The sequence below is a fragment of the Gopherus flavomarginatus genome, chromosome 19, assembly GCF_025201925.1.
Source record: "Gopherus flavomarginatus isolate rGopFla2 chromosome 19, rGopFla2.mat.asm, whole genome shotgun sequence".
Taxonomy (NCBI): domain Eukaryota; kingdom Metazoa; phylum Chordata; order Testudines; family Testudinidae; genus Gopherus; species Gopherus flavomarginatus.
The window spans coordinates 17,082,449-17,096,150 of record NC_066635.1 but is presented as its reverse complement, the minus strand read 5'-3'; the positions used below and the strand labels follow the sequence as shown (position 1 = coordinate 17,096,150).

Sequence of the window (13,702 nt, the reverse complement as noted above, 5' to 3'; positions counted from 1 at the left end):
TGGGCAAATTAAGGCAAATATTACAATCTTTTTTTTACCCATGCTCACAAAGCCAGTTGATATTTAGATAAATTAGGTTACCCCTAGAATGGGGCCAACATTTGCAAAAATAGGAACTTGGAGCTGAGTTCCACAGTCTGTATTTAGGCGCATAAATAAGTGGGTCCTCCCCCGTCCCCCAGAAGTGCCAAGTATTAAGCCTCTCTCATTGACTTCAAGGTGGTCTTGTAACTTGTTTACTTCAAAATGATTCCAGCGACCTGGATCGGGTCTGAGCCATGGCTCCATCTGATTTTAAAACTGGTTGCAATTTTTGTAGCAGCTTTCCTAGTGTCGAGCTGGCCTGTGGCAGAATTGTGCATGAGCCAGGAGTTGGAAATGTGGATGAGTGGAGGAGCCTGTTGAGGTAGAACATGGGATGGGCTGAGTTCCTTCCAGGCTTCCACCCTGGTTTACGATGGGACTTGCATATGCATCAAACTCTGAACCCATGCCTAACTTTGGGGGCTGTGTCTGTTAGGGACAGGTTGAAATAAGACCCTTTCCATGCACTATCCCATTCCCCACCTTCCCCAGCACTTAAGCCAAGCATGAACCATGAGCCCCTCAGAGTCTTAATGAAGCTTCACAAAAGTTATTTTGTTAAATTTTCCTCGAGCTTGCAGGACCAGAAGCAAAAGTGCCCAGGTAGCACTCCTTACTGTTCATGGCAGCACTGTTAGCTCAGCCAGGTCAGCCCAACCGTCCGGTTTTGAGAGTTCCCAATCCATTCAATGCATGGTGTCTGTAGATATGGGCTTTGGCTGCATATTGCACTTCTCCTTAGGTCTCAGAGCCTTGGATCAGGACCCTGTGTTCAAAGGGCACCCTGAATCAACAGGGTGTCGTTGAGTGGCAAGCAGTGTAATGCATGGCTGATTGCTGCCACCAGGGGAATCAGGGAGGGGGAGAAGCAATCTGGATCTATGCTGCCACTTTCAACCTCTTGGGTCAAATTATAATGTGGCCTGAGACAAAGGTGAGTTGGTGCAGCTGCTGCGAGTCCGATGATTCCAGCATGCACCATGCATGCCATCTGCAGGGAGTGACCCAAGCTTAAGATGGATCTGGATATTTTTATTTCCTATAGCCAACCAGCAGGTCTGATCCTACGGGTTGCTGATCATCCCATGAGTTTCCTTCGACTGTGTGTCCCAGGCATTGAGCACTCTGGGAGATCTGGGCCTTTATTTGTACCTTGCATTCCCTCTGCTTGAACAGATGATGCTTTATGTATTTGAGCAGTAAGTATGACTGATTCATTCTCTCTCCTTCCCAGCCTACTTTCCCTTGGGACGCTTTTGGAAACAAGATGTGGCATCTCAGTGAGTCTATTGTACAGCTTAAATGTTAAACAAAGAAATATATTCCATGTGCTTTGTATATAAACAGAACTCGGATTACATTTCAATCACCCTATAAGATGAAGTGCCTCTCCCATCATGTCTCTCTTTAAAATAAGATTTCCCATGGTTCCCCTTGTACGAAACAGCAATAACCACTTTGTGTGGCAATAAAACAGCGCAGCGATGAAAGGAGGCAATATGCAATTCATATGCAGGGCTCCTCTTGCTTCGCCACCCCCCCAAGTTCCCTAGTTTGCGCTTCCCATTAATACTTTCCCTCTGTAGATCTGAAAACCCTGTATAAATGGAGATAACTTTTGACAGATGGGCAAACTGAAGCCCAGAGGCATAAAGCTTGCTCCAGTCCCATTCAATTCAGTAGAAAGATTGTGGTTGACTTCAGTGAGAGTTGGTTCAGGCCACATATGACTTGGCCCAAGTGAGTCAGCAGCAGAGCTGGGAATAGAATTCAGCTCTCCAGGCTCCCAGTCTTGCGCTCTGTCCACTAGAGTGCGATATCTTGCAGGTGTGAGTCATGCTGATGCCATTTGGGGAGGTTTAATCAGCAAAACTACTGAAGGTTGTATCTTTTGACCTTAGAAAACTGGCCTGGCAAGCAGACTGGATGAAGGGATGCAGAGTTCTTTTTCACATTTGGGTCTCTGTAGGTTGAATCCAGATCAGGTTGGTAGTAGCTGAAAGTTGTTACCTATTGCACAGCTGCTCAGTGGCCTCGTTCCATTGATTGTAGAGCGGGGTCCATATTGCAGTTGGCCTTCCCAGCAGTGAGACCGATGACTAAATTGCTTTCCTCACAGAGATGGGTGCTGAGTCAGGATTGAGGCACGACGTGAACGCAGGATGGTAAGCTTGCACTGCTGCTATCTGTGCTGTCCCTGGTTTTGGGACTATAGTATTTAAGTTCTCGGGGCTGCTTGTTAGAGAAAGATTTATGCTTGTATCTGTAATTTTCACTCCATGCATCTGAAGAAGTGGATGTTTACCCACGAAAGCTTATGCCCAAATCTGTTAGTCTTTAAGGTGCTACTGGACTCCTTGTTGTTTTTGTGGATACAGACTAACACGGCTACCCCTCTGATACTTTAGAGAAAGGGTGATCTTGTGGTTACCCCTCTGGATTGGGAGTTGGGACATGGTTCAAATCCCACCTAGGGCTAGTACCTTAGTCTCTCAGTTCCCCATCTGTAAAATGGAGACAACGGTGCATCATTTCTCCTGCCCTGTGACTTGTCTATTTAGATTGCAAGCTGATTGGGACTAGGGTTTTCTATGTTGCTACGTTTGTTTAGCACCTATCCTGATGGGGCCCTGATCTTGGTGGGGACCACTGCCAGCCCTGTTAGTAATATTTTATAGTACAGTAGCACCTAGTCTGATTCTTTGTACCAGCACAAAGCGAACAAGAGAAGTGTCATTCCTCCATAACAGACATTTCTCAAACTAAGTTGTGGCTCACTGGGTATTCCAGCAGATGCTTTATTAGTTTAATACTCCTGAGAGTTGCATGAGGCTCCCATCAGCGATAGAAACATCAGGATCCTCGTGAAAAAAATCTGAGCACTTCATTGTCGAGTGGCTGATTTGGTAATATCCATCATCAATGAAAATGGTCATCACCCTCAGCTGGCACGTCTGACTATTGGAGATTCGTTACTTTCACTTGGATAAATGTGCTTGCAGCTGTATTTCTTGTGGAGCAGCATTGATCTACTGTGGCCAGTTAGCTTTAATCCGAGGTATTGCATTCCCTATGGAGATTCCCCAAGGCTATATCCACTACCCACTTCTGACAGCTGAATGTGACAGTTAGAATTATCTCAGCAGCACAATCAAATGGCGATTCTCCCAGCACCCAGCCACTAACCTATGCATGCATACCCTGTTTGTTTCATTTCTAATTAAGCAGTAATATTTCCTGTCTGGATTGCTAAATGGGCAGCTCCTGAGACTGGCTGCAAGGAAATGTTATAAACAGAAACAAGCAATAGAAGTTTCCTTTCTTATTGATTCCCATGATAAACCGGTCTATGCAGGAATCAGACCTGTCCTCAGGCTGTGCTCAGCACAATGCAAGAGGACATAAGGAGACCAATTCATTTAAAAAAAAAAAAACCATTTGCCAGCATTTCCACTGACCTTACTAGGAAAGGGGAGGGAGCGCGAGCAGCCAGTGCATTTTCCTCCAGCTGCTCCCTTCCCTCACCTAGTTGTTAAGGTACATGCTTTCACCCTGTGCAGAGACCTCTCTGCTGCCTGTTCAGGGGGTCCGAGAGCAGAATGGCTGAAAGATGTTTCCCATGCTCCAGAGATCAAAGAAAGCAAACTGAGAAAGGAAAGGAGTGGGGGGGGATGGAGAATAAACTTGAGAGGTTTAGTAAAGCAAGAAGGTGCATTGCTGAAGGGACTGGAGGGTAGCCTTCACCAGGGCAAAGCCTTTATTCTAAACACAAGGGGCTGGGTGGAGTTTCTTTGTAGACCCAGCAAAGGTGTGGGCAGCTTGTGGGGCTTGTCATGTCCCTCGAGGTAGAGCAGACTGGGCTCTGTTGCAAGGAATGCAAAGAGGATTCTTTATTGGGGCTGCTGGACACAGACTGACCTGTGGTTCTGTTTGCATCTCTAGCTCTCAGACTGACTGATGTGACGATGTTGCCACACAGGCTCTACTTGAGTTCTGTGATGGGGACTGTGATTACATTATGGGACCCAGGAAGGTTGAGCCCTTGAGATGAGGCAGTCACTACAAGAAGGGATAGGCCTGGGTGCATGCTGGTAGAGTGGGGAACCATATATTTGGCTCCTGTATTCATCCCTGCTTGCGCTTCCCCCTTGTTACAGGTTCCTTTCCGTGCGCAGAGTTTTCATGTGACCGTCCCTCTCTTTCGGGTACTGGGGCTAGGCGAGGCTGTTTCAAGATAGACATATGTAAGCTAGAAATGACACGGAAAGAATGACCGGCCTCCAGCTTATATAGTGTGTACTTTTGTGCGTCAAAGCTCTGGTGTGTTGTTTATTGTCGCATCTGTTCTAATGAATGTCGTCCGCATACCCGCCAGTTCTGAGCTAGCTTCCAAGCTCACTGAGAGGCAGGGAGGGAAAGCCTGGGCAGTCTGCGGTATTTCTTTTTGCTTGTTACAAAGCAGATATCGAGGATGACTGTCAACACCTGTTTGCATGTCTTTCTCCTCATGTGGCCAGCCTTTTGTTGTTTAAAATAGACTTTAACAGCTTTTTAAAAAATAAATAGAAGACTGTTAGTATGAGGGAAAGATGGGTGTTTTTAATCTCACTTATTCTGCTGTTTACACTGTAATGAAATTGAAATAGCAGCAGGATGCAATGTGCTGTATCATGGCAAACCTTGCAAAGCTTCAGCTGTGTAAATAGTCTTACAGGGGAAAAAAATTTAATGAAAGAAAGAAATGGACTAGGTAGATCAAGATCGTGACTCTGATGCTTCCCAGCGCCCAGTGGGCAAAATATCTGACATGCTTGTTACATGTGCTCATTTTGAAATGTCTTCCCTGTTGTTGTCTGGGGACCTGGCAATATTAAAAGAATTGGCCAGAAATTAAATACTGAAATTACCCACAAGTATAGCCCAATAAACTACTACCACTTTGCTGCGTTTAGGAGCTACTAGCAGTCAACAGGGGACATGGTCAGAACAAGTTTGACCCCCAATTTATATTTAAAAAAACAAGCAAACAAATAAATTAACCCAACACCCATAGAAATGTTCACATGACTTTATTTTTGTTAATTGCAATAGAAATGATTTTGGTTAAAATAACAAAACCAATAGGCAAACATTTTCCTTGTCTGAAAGGATGTTCAGAGTGGTTTAGTCCTGTCTGCACTTGCAGCGGAACCAGCACTGAAAGAGGTCTCACTGCACCATTTACTAACGCATGTTGTCAGAGATCAGGGTAAGTAGAACTTTTTTTATTTTAGTGAACTGTGTGCAAGAAAAGTCAACCGCGTGCAGTCAGAGATACTGCCATTGTAGGTCAGTTTTTTTTCACACAGAGCAGAATCTTCAGTTGCAGGAATGAATTCACCCTTGGTGTAACTCTGTAGAGGTCACTGGAATTACACCCAGGATGTATTTGCCTAGGCAATCATGTTGAATAAAAAATATGTGGTGAGTGCCATGCAGCTACCCCACAAATCTTGTGAGCTGGAACCATCCTGGGACCAGCTACGGTCACTGACGTGCCTCTAATGGAATGGTCTTTTCACATGACCTACAAATGACAGCCCCACTAGAGAACCACCCTGGGAAAGGCAGGCAAACAGTCACTTTTGATGTGGTTACCAGCCTGACCTAATATGCTGAAGTTGAAAGAAACAAAAATCTAGATGGACTTTAATGGGTTTTGTCTGCTCCAGCTAGAACCCAACGGACCCTTAGCTTGTGGAAAAACACCTTCCAAGTGTGTTAATGAAACTTGAAGTGAAAAACATGGGCTGAATGATTGATTGAAGTGCAACTTGAGCAGTACTTTAGAAAGGAGTTTGCGAGTGTATATGTGAGCTGCCGTGTCCTTGTATAATTTAGTGGGAAGTGAATTGGCCACCAGAACTCAAAGCTTGTGAAGGTAAATTTCAGTAAGCTGGGGCAGGATCATAAGGCTTAAATGGGGAGAAAAGGACTTACTATCTTTGGGGTAACAGCGTGATCAATGCAGCTTTGAAGTTGGGCACACAGGCCTTCCTTTAGTTCATGAAGTGCCCAAAGACTCATAAGGTCCAAAGCATGTTCTCCCTCATGCATGCAAATCAGCCAAACTGCATGCGTGTGTGTGTGTAGCTGAACAGAATTTGATTTGGAATCCGTACAGGCAAAAATTTATGCTGAAGCTGAATCTAGCCACATTCAGAGTCTTGATACTCATCTCTTTACATAAGACCTCTCCTCCCTCTCTCCCACCCTCCATAGTGAAGCTAGGGAGTAGTATGACTTTCTTTCCTGGAAGACTGTCAAAGTGCCTGATTCAGCTAAGGAAGCAGCCTAAAGAGAGGGCGGCATGCTGGCAAAGTGACTTTGATGTTAGTTCTTCGAGTTTCCTCTGCATATTCTCACTCTTAGGATAGGTGCCAACTGGTGCCATTGATCAGCCTTCTACTAGCACTGCCTAGTCAACCAGTTGTGTGCACTCCCTGCCCCCTCCATCAGACTCTAAGGGCACGGCTATAAATAGGGTGCCTGCAGTTACTGCCTCAGTTCCTTCCAACTGCTGAGACACATGTACCTGAGTCTTCTCTGAATCAAGACCCTTTAGATAGTTAGGATAAGTGCCTGGTGGTTGTTAGCATTACAGTTATTTTGATGGATCTGAAGATCGAAAATCATGGATTTAAGAGCTGTACGTTGTCTAGCAATCTTCCCGGATTCTGAGGTCAGTGCTCGCTGCCTAAAATGCTTGGGAGACAGACATTCTCCTTCACGTTGCTCCTTTTGCAGCTCTTTCACCCCATGAGCCAGAAAGGAGAAGCAAAATAGACTCCAAGCCCTCCTTCTACAAGAACCCTTATCGAGATCCTAGGCTTTGAAGGCATTGCAAGATGCCTGGCTCAGCTCCGAGCCCTTCTGGTTCCAAAAAGACACTGGTACGTGGACCAACAACCTCAGCGCCAAGCTCCAGCTCAAAAGAGACTGAGCACTTGGTAACAACGTCATCTGATCTGACACCACAGAGGGCACTGGTGTTGAGGAAATCAGGCAGAGATGATCCATCTTCTATGCCAGGCACCTCCACAGTACCAAAGTCCTCAGTTCCAAGAAGCAAGAAAGCAAAAACAGAACAGTCTTCTTCCAGAGATTCATATGAGTTGTCGTATCATGGTTGGATGGATCAGGGACATTCAGAGTGAATCTCTAAGTATATCAAGCAAGCTCTTCAACTGGTCCAAAGAATTCTGTGGATGTGGGTGTTATATTGACACCAGGGGTAGCTAATGCAGGAGACATAAGAGTGTCTTCAGAACTGTAGTTTTAGATTCTGGTTGATTCAGCAACAGTGAAGAGGAAATTGGGTATGGATCAGTCATTTCATTCTTGCAAGAAAAGGAAATCTGATAAGCTGTTGATAGTATTGCTTTCACCTCCCAGGATACCTTTAGGCTCGCCTAGGAGAACAATGTCTTTGATCTCAGTGTTGAGAATACAAACTTCACCAATTAATTCATTTTAAGATTTGGGCTCGGATCTGCATTCTGAGGAGCACCTGGATGCAATGGAAAATCTGGAACTGCAGTCCGAGACTTCGAGTGGACAAAAACTATTACAAATACAGGTATCCTGGCTCTGACACATTACTGGACTGGCCGAGGAGGTGGAAGTTCCTCTACAAACTGATGTTTCACAAGACCAAATATCTGTGTGAATTGTCTCCAGGTGAGAATGCTGGAGTAGTGTCAGCTCCTTCTTGACTGGAAGATGCCATTCATTTCTAGGAATTTGTCAACAGAATGATTTTGACATTAAAATTTGACATTGGTGAGAAGAAACTGCATATCCTGTTTTAGATATACTGGGAAACACTTCTGCAAGTAAGGTTTCTCTGCTCCTTTTGGAAGGGTTGTGGCAATCCTCAAAATTAATATAGAATACTTCTTTTTGTCCTCCACTAGCAAACAAGGCTGATGAGCTTCACCATATTCCATATAAGGGGTTTTCTTTCTCCTCTGCCTAACTCTATAGTAGTGACTGCAACAGTTCAAAGATCAGGAGGTATACAGTCTAATCCCACTAACAGAGATGGGAAAAAATTAGACACTTTAGGGAAGGAGAAGAGAACCATTTTCTTCCCAAAACATGAGGATAGCTAATTATCTAGCAGTCATGGCTAGATATCAGTTCCACCAGTGGGACTAAATCTTTGTTGACCACAAACTTATCTGAAGGACACTCAAGACTCCCTAATGCTCTCATTAAGGAGGATCAAAATCTGAAGCAAGCATTAATGACATCTTTTGATATCTCAGATATTACTTCAAGGTCAGTAACTCTCAGAAGACATGCCTGGTTGCATTCTTCTAATCTTCCACAGGAGAAGTTTAAAGTTGAGGACCTTCCCTTTTAGTTCAAGAACTGATGATTTATTGGGGAAAAAAATGAAAGGAATGAGATCTACAGATTGCTCTCTGGGTCTTTTACAGTCTTTCAAAAGGAGATTGTCTACACCATTTTTAAGATACCAAAGACAGTCTTATCCCCCTTCTTCCTGATTCATTCTTGTAGTCTTATTTTAACGAAGGAAGCCATCACCACCAAGAGCAACTTCAACAACAATCTTCTGCTTCTCAGTCATACAAAAGATGGCCATTTAAGCCCAAAATGAAGCAAAAGGATTTGCTTAGCACCACTTCTTTGCCTACATTTAGACTGTAGGTTTGATGTAGTGTTTGAGAGCAAGCAAACCAATCTTGAATTCTGTTTCCCTTACGTTTAAGCCAATGCTATGAGTGGTTAAAGATCACCATGGACAGATGGCTGTTGGATACTATAAAGAACATTGTACCATCTAGTTTGATACCCTCCCTCCCTTTCAGGGACCCCTTTCACAAGGTGCGGTTAAAAATAGAGAGAAATTCTCTGCTAGCAGAGGGTGCTATAGTGGTGGTTCCAATAAATCTGAGGAAATCAAGCATTCTGTTCTTGCTGTTTTCTGATTCCAAAGAAAGATGAAGGTCTTTGTCCAACCTTAGATCTAAGAAAGCTAAACGTGTACCCTCAAAGGATGCATTTCACAATGTTAGCACTAGGATCCATTATTTCTTCCCTATCCTTTCTAGATTTGGTTTGCTGCTCTCAGTCTCTAAAAAGCTTATTTTAATATTTCAATAGCTCATCACACAGGAAATACTTTAGTCTTGCCACCGGGCAGGGCCCTTTTGGGGGGGTAGGAGTTGTGGGTATCTGGGCAAAGGGGAGCCCCCTGGCTGGGCTCTGATGGGGGCGGGGAAGGGAGCAGAGAAATGAACTGGGTTGTCATAGGGGTTTCTTTAACTGTCTCTACTCCTGGGGGAATTTTTGTGTGTCTGTATTGTTAGACATATTGCTGACAGATATTTTGAAATAAACTACCAAATAATTGAAACTGGTGTAATTCTGTAGTGTTATTTTGATAAATAAAATGTGCAGAATTTTAAAATATTGTATGCAGAATTTTTATTTTTATGGTGCAGAATGCCCCCAGGAGTACAGAGTCCTATCTTCTAGATGCTCACATTAGCTATGTAATGAACTGAAGTGGTAACCATCGGTGTCCTCCGATTTATAGCCACACTCTCAGAACATGCTTGGAGCCTGAGGGTGAGGAGAGTGCATGAGCAGTTGACCAGGCAGTTCTAGTAGAAAGCTGCACAGTTCAATGGCATTGGCTGGCGCATATCCCAAGAGTGGGAATATGCAAAGCCCCCCCCCCCCCCCCCCGAAGAACCTCAGTTACAAGAAAATAACCTTCATTTCATTTACAGGACACCTAGCTACTATGGCAGTGTGTGCACTAGATCAGATTCCAGACTTGGACAGATATTAAAATAGTTGAGAGGTCTGTATGTGAGATCAGTTGAGATGTATCTGTTCACTGCCACATGAGTTGGCAAACCTCTTCCATTCAATGCAATCTGCCTGCTCGTGACATAGGCTTGGGAGCAGCCTGGAGGAATCTGTGAAGCTGGTGGATAGTTGTGCTGTCTCCCTCTACTTGGAAAAACTGCACTGTGAATGTCAGAGTTTACATTGGAATGTAGTTCTGATTATAGTTCTAAAAATATACAGCATGTCTCCCTCCTCCCAGGGCAGGGCACGGCACTTCTCAAAGCCCTGAAGGGCGGGGGAGTGTTCAACATAAGGGAACAGCTGACAAGTGTGAGAGTAAGACTTTCAGAAATTAAGATTGTGCCCTGCTTTCCTAAATCATTTGTTTGGATTTTTTTAGGCAATAATGCTGTATCCTCCACCTTCTTAATCTCTGCTGAACCTCCAAGAAAGCTCCTATTGTCTGGTTGAGGATTGTCAGAATGATTGATGTATTCTTGCAGGATGGAGGTGAGTCCTCTCGTCTTGACAGTTCGGTTTGATAGCCAAGTTGAAACTGACCCTTGCTGACACTCTGATCTTAAAATATCATCTGTGTTTTTCATATCTCAGATAATATAGTGCTCTAGCTCTGGAAGGCAAGGGCTTCACTCTGGGGATAGCAACAGATGATTCTCCGCAGCGTAACAATGGATGTCATGTGATAGTCAAAGGACCATGAAACCCAAGAAATCCTGATCAAAAGAGTGTTCTGTCAGATCCATGAATAACGTACCTACCACTGTCTGGGTTCATGGTGCTATCCATTTGGTATGTTTTTATTTACATTATGCACAAATTGATAGAGAGATCCTTGTGTAGGTTTTCAGCTTTCTAGGATTTTTTGCCAACAGTTTATAAGAAAATTTAAAATTGAACAAATACAAAGTAGCACGTTGTTAAAACAATACGTTGTACGTCTGTAGCGCCTCTTTAAACTGAAGAGCTTCGAGGTGTTTTATAAGCAGTCTCTCAATGCTCCTGTAGTAGGTTTGAGTGGGTTTTATAGAATATTATTCCTGGTTTTTTTAGATGGAGAAAATGAGGCACAGGGAGGCCAAGTGACTTTCTCAGTCAGTCAGTGTTGGAGCTAGGCTTAGCCCCACCTCTCCTGACTCATCTAGACACAAGATTAGATGTTCAAAAGGGATTAGTCATTTGGGGAGGCAGGCTTCAATTTTGGGGGGCTCAGCTTCCGACACTTTAAAAGGGGATGGATTTTCAAAAAGTGCTGAGCATGCGCCCTATGAAAACCAGTTCCTTTAAAGTGTCTCCAGTCAGGTCCCTAAAATCTGAGGCACCCAAAAATCTCTAGCCATTGTTGAAAATCTTGGCCATGCTGCCCGTAGTCTTTAGAATGTTGATGTGAGGCTCACTTAATTAAAAGTGGATTTTTAAAAATAAAGAAGAGAGAAATGCTGTGGCTGATTAGTGGATAATGTGGATTAATTGGCTTTACTATTTTGGATTGCAGCAAAAAAACCAAAAGATGGAATCATTTCATTTAGGAGCTGTTGGCTTGATGTTCTGGTCTGCAAAGCTCTCTATCAGGTCAATGATTCATGAGTTCAGTCAAACCAAGAAGGAAGACCTTGCTACAACAGACCATAAGGGGTCTGAAGCAGTGATGAGCAAACAGTGAAAGGTTCAGGAGTTTAGGTTTGGCTGATGTTACTGGGCAGTTATATGGTGGCTTTCATCCAAGGGTCTCTGAATGCCTGACTGAAGGGGAAGAGGGAGCATGTGAACCATTCTTATTGTACAGCTGGAGGAGCTAAGGTACAGAGGTGAAGTGACTTGTTCAAGGTCATACAGCAAATGTGAGACAGAGCTGGGAAAAGAACCATGGAGTTTTGTCTGCTTCTCCTACCAGTAGATCAAACTGCACATACATAGGCAGGAAGGATATAAAGCCAAATCTTTATTGTAAACCCTTACTTCGGTTGTATGCTTTTGGGGGGGGGGGGCGATGCTGTCTTTCTTGTTACTGGTTTGTACAATGTCTCACGTGGTAGGGCTCTGATCTCTGATTGGGGCCACCACAATGCCAACCCGCTTTGTCCTCCCCCCTAAAAAATAAAAATGGGCACATAGAGCACTGGCATAGGGTTTGAGAGACCTGGGCTCGATTTCCAGCTTGCCACAGACTTCCTGTGTGATCTTGGGCAAGTCACTTAGTATACCCAGTGCCTCAGTTTCCCATCTGTAAAAATGGAGATCAAACTTCCTGCCTTTAGATACCAAGGTGTTGTGAGGATAAATCTATTAATGTTGTAGAGCTACCGCACTGATGATAGGTGATATTTATTAATCCAGTGGCCCAGATGCCTTCACTCGCCTCCAAATTCCTTCTAAGAATTCTCTCTTGGTTACTTTTTCACCATTAATCACACTCCATTGCCATCTACTTCTGCTCTCCTACCTGATTTTAATCATATAACAAATGAAAACAACTGGGACTAACACGCTTATGCAACCAAACAAATTACATGATCTTCGTTTTGTGTGTTCTTCCCCCCTCCTCCCAGTGTTGTCTGTTGTCATACTCTGCTGTGGGTTGTATCTCATTCAGATGGTAAATGAAGAAGCTGCTCTTATTTTGTAAAGTGCTGAATGTTCCTGTGGCACAGCATGTTCCTGAGTGCAGACCTTTGTTTTCACCATTTGGGTCTGCAAAATTCAGCTGGAAGTCTCATGAAAAGAGGCTTTCTTGTGAGGTTTTGAGTACCTCCCAGGTCGCTGGTATTTCAGTGCTTCTGGAAGGGCAGAAAATGAAAATGAATGCAAGCGAGTTAGCTAGATTTGGAGCGGCGGCATAGGCCAGTGGGTAGGGCACTAGATTGGGAGTAACATTTTCAAAGGTGTCTAAGTGACTTTGGGAGTGTAAGCCCCATTGAAAATCAGTTGAATGTGGGCTCCTGAGCCACTCAGGCACTATTGAAAATGTTACTCCAGGACTCAAGACACTGGGATTCTAATACTAATTCTACTACTGGTCTGCTGTGTTCCTTCCCTGGTCCTCTATTTCTCTTCCACCTTTTATCTGGCTCGTCCATTTAGATTGCAAGCTTTCCAGGGCAGAGCCAGTCTCTTACTATGTGGCTGTACAGTGTTGCCTCTGAGATTGCATAAAGGCTTGGTCTGGGTTCTCATTTGATCTATCCCTTCTTAACAGGAAGACATACTACTATGTACCATCCATATAGGCTCAAAGTTCAATATTGATGCTGTGCGCTGCAGGCAGGGATTGGGGACAGGCAGATAGGACAACGTGGCAAGGGGGTTGGGGGAGGGAGTGGTTAGTCCTTATAAGAGGTTTACATGCTTCAGGAGGTGGAGGAGGTTATAAAAGAAAGGTTATAGGCTAGTTCTCTGGGAGCTGCTGAAGGAGACAGTTTGAGTAGGCTGAGTTATTATGGGAGGTGGAGGCTAATACAGGATATATTTTCGCACTTCTATTACTGTACACTAATGTCACCTAACACTGTATTTGTTAGTCTGAATACTTGTGTCCTGTATCAATATATACTTGAATCAAACTAAATAAACCATGTGGGCAGGCTGGACTGTTCAGGGGGTAGTTGGTGTGCTTTTCACTTGTAGATCATCATTTTGAATCCAGCCCAGATCTGTAGTGAGTGTGAATTTCTTTGTCTTGGTTTTTTGGCCTATATGACCAGGGGCAGCTCTAGACATTTCGCCGCCCCAAGCA

General features: G+C 44.0%; 2 protein-coding genes across 15 annotated transcripts in view; both read left to right on the top strand.

Annotated features, from left to right (window-relative positions):
• Positions 1-13,702, top strand: part of MRPS23 (mitochondrial ribosomal protein S23) — a 135,617-nt gene that overhangs the window by 66,712 nt on the left and 55,203 nt on the right. For 7 of the 14 annotated variants that reach the window (XR_007770410.1, XR_007770411.1, XR_007770400.1 and 4 more), the window contains exons 7-8: positions 10,352-10,461; positions 10,564-10,761. The exons of 1 other annotated variant lie outside the window; for it this stretch is intronic. The gene's annotated coding sequence lies outside the window, so the exon portion shown is untranslated. Of the gene's footprint in view, positions 1-1,318; positions 1,365-1,985; positions 2,070-4,241; positions 4,290-10,351; positions 10,462-10,563; positions 10,762-13,702 lie in introns of all 14 variants that reach the window. 6 more of the 14 variants (XR_007770404.1, XR_007770401.1, XR_007770406.1 and 3 more) reach the window with 6 other exon arrangements.
• CCDC182 (coiled-coil domain containing 182) overlaps positions 1-13,702 on the top strand; it is a 79,841-nt gene that overhangs the window by 10,936 nt on the left and 55,203 nt on the right. Inside the window, exons 2-3 of the mRNA XM_050929516.1 lie at positions 10,352-10,461; positions 10,564-10,761. The gene's annotated coding sequence lies outside the window, so the exon portion shown is untranslated. The remainder of the gene's footprint in view (positions 1-10,351; positions 10,462-10,563; positions 10,762-13,702) is intronic.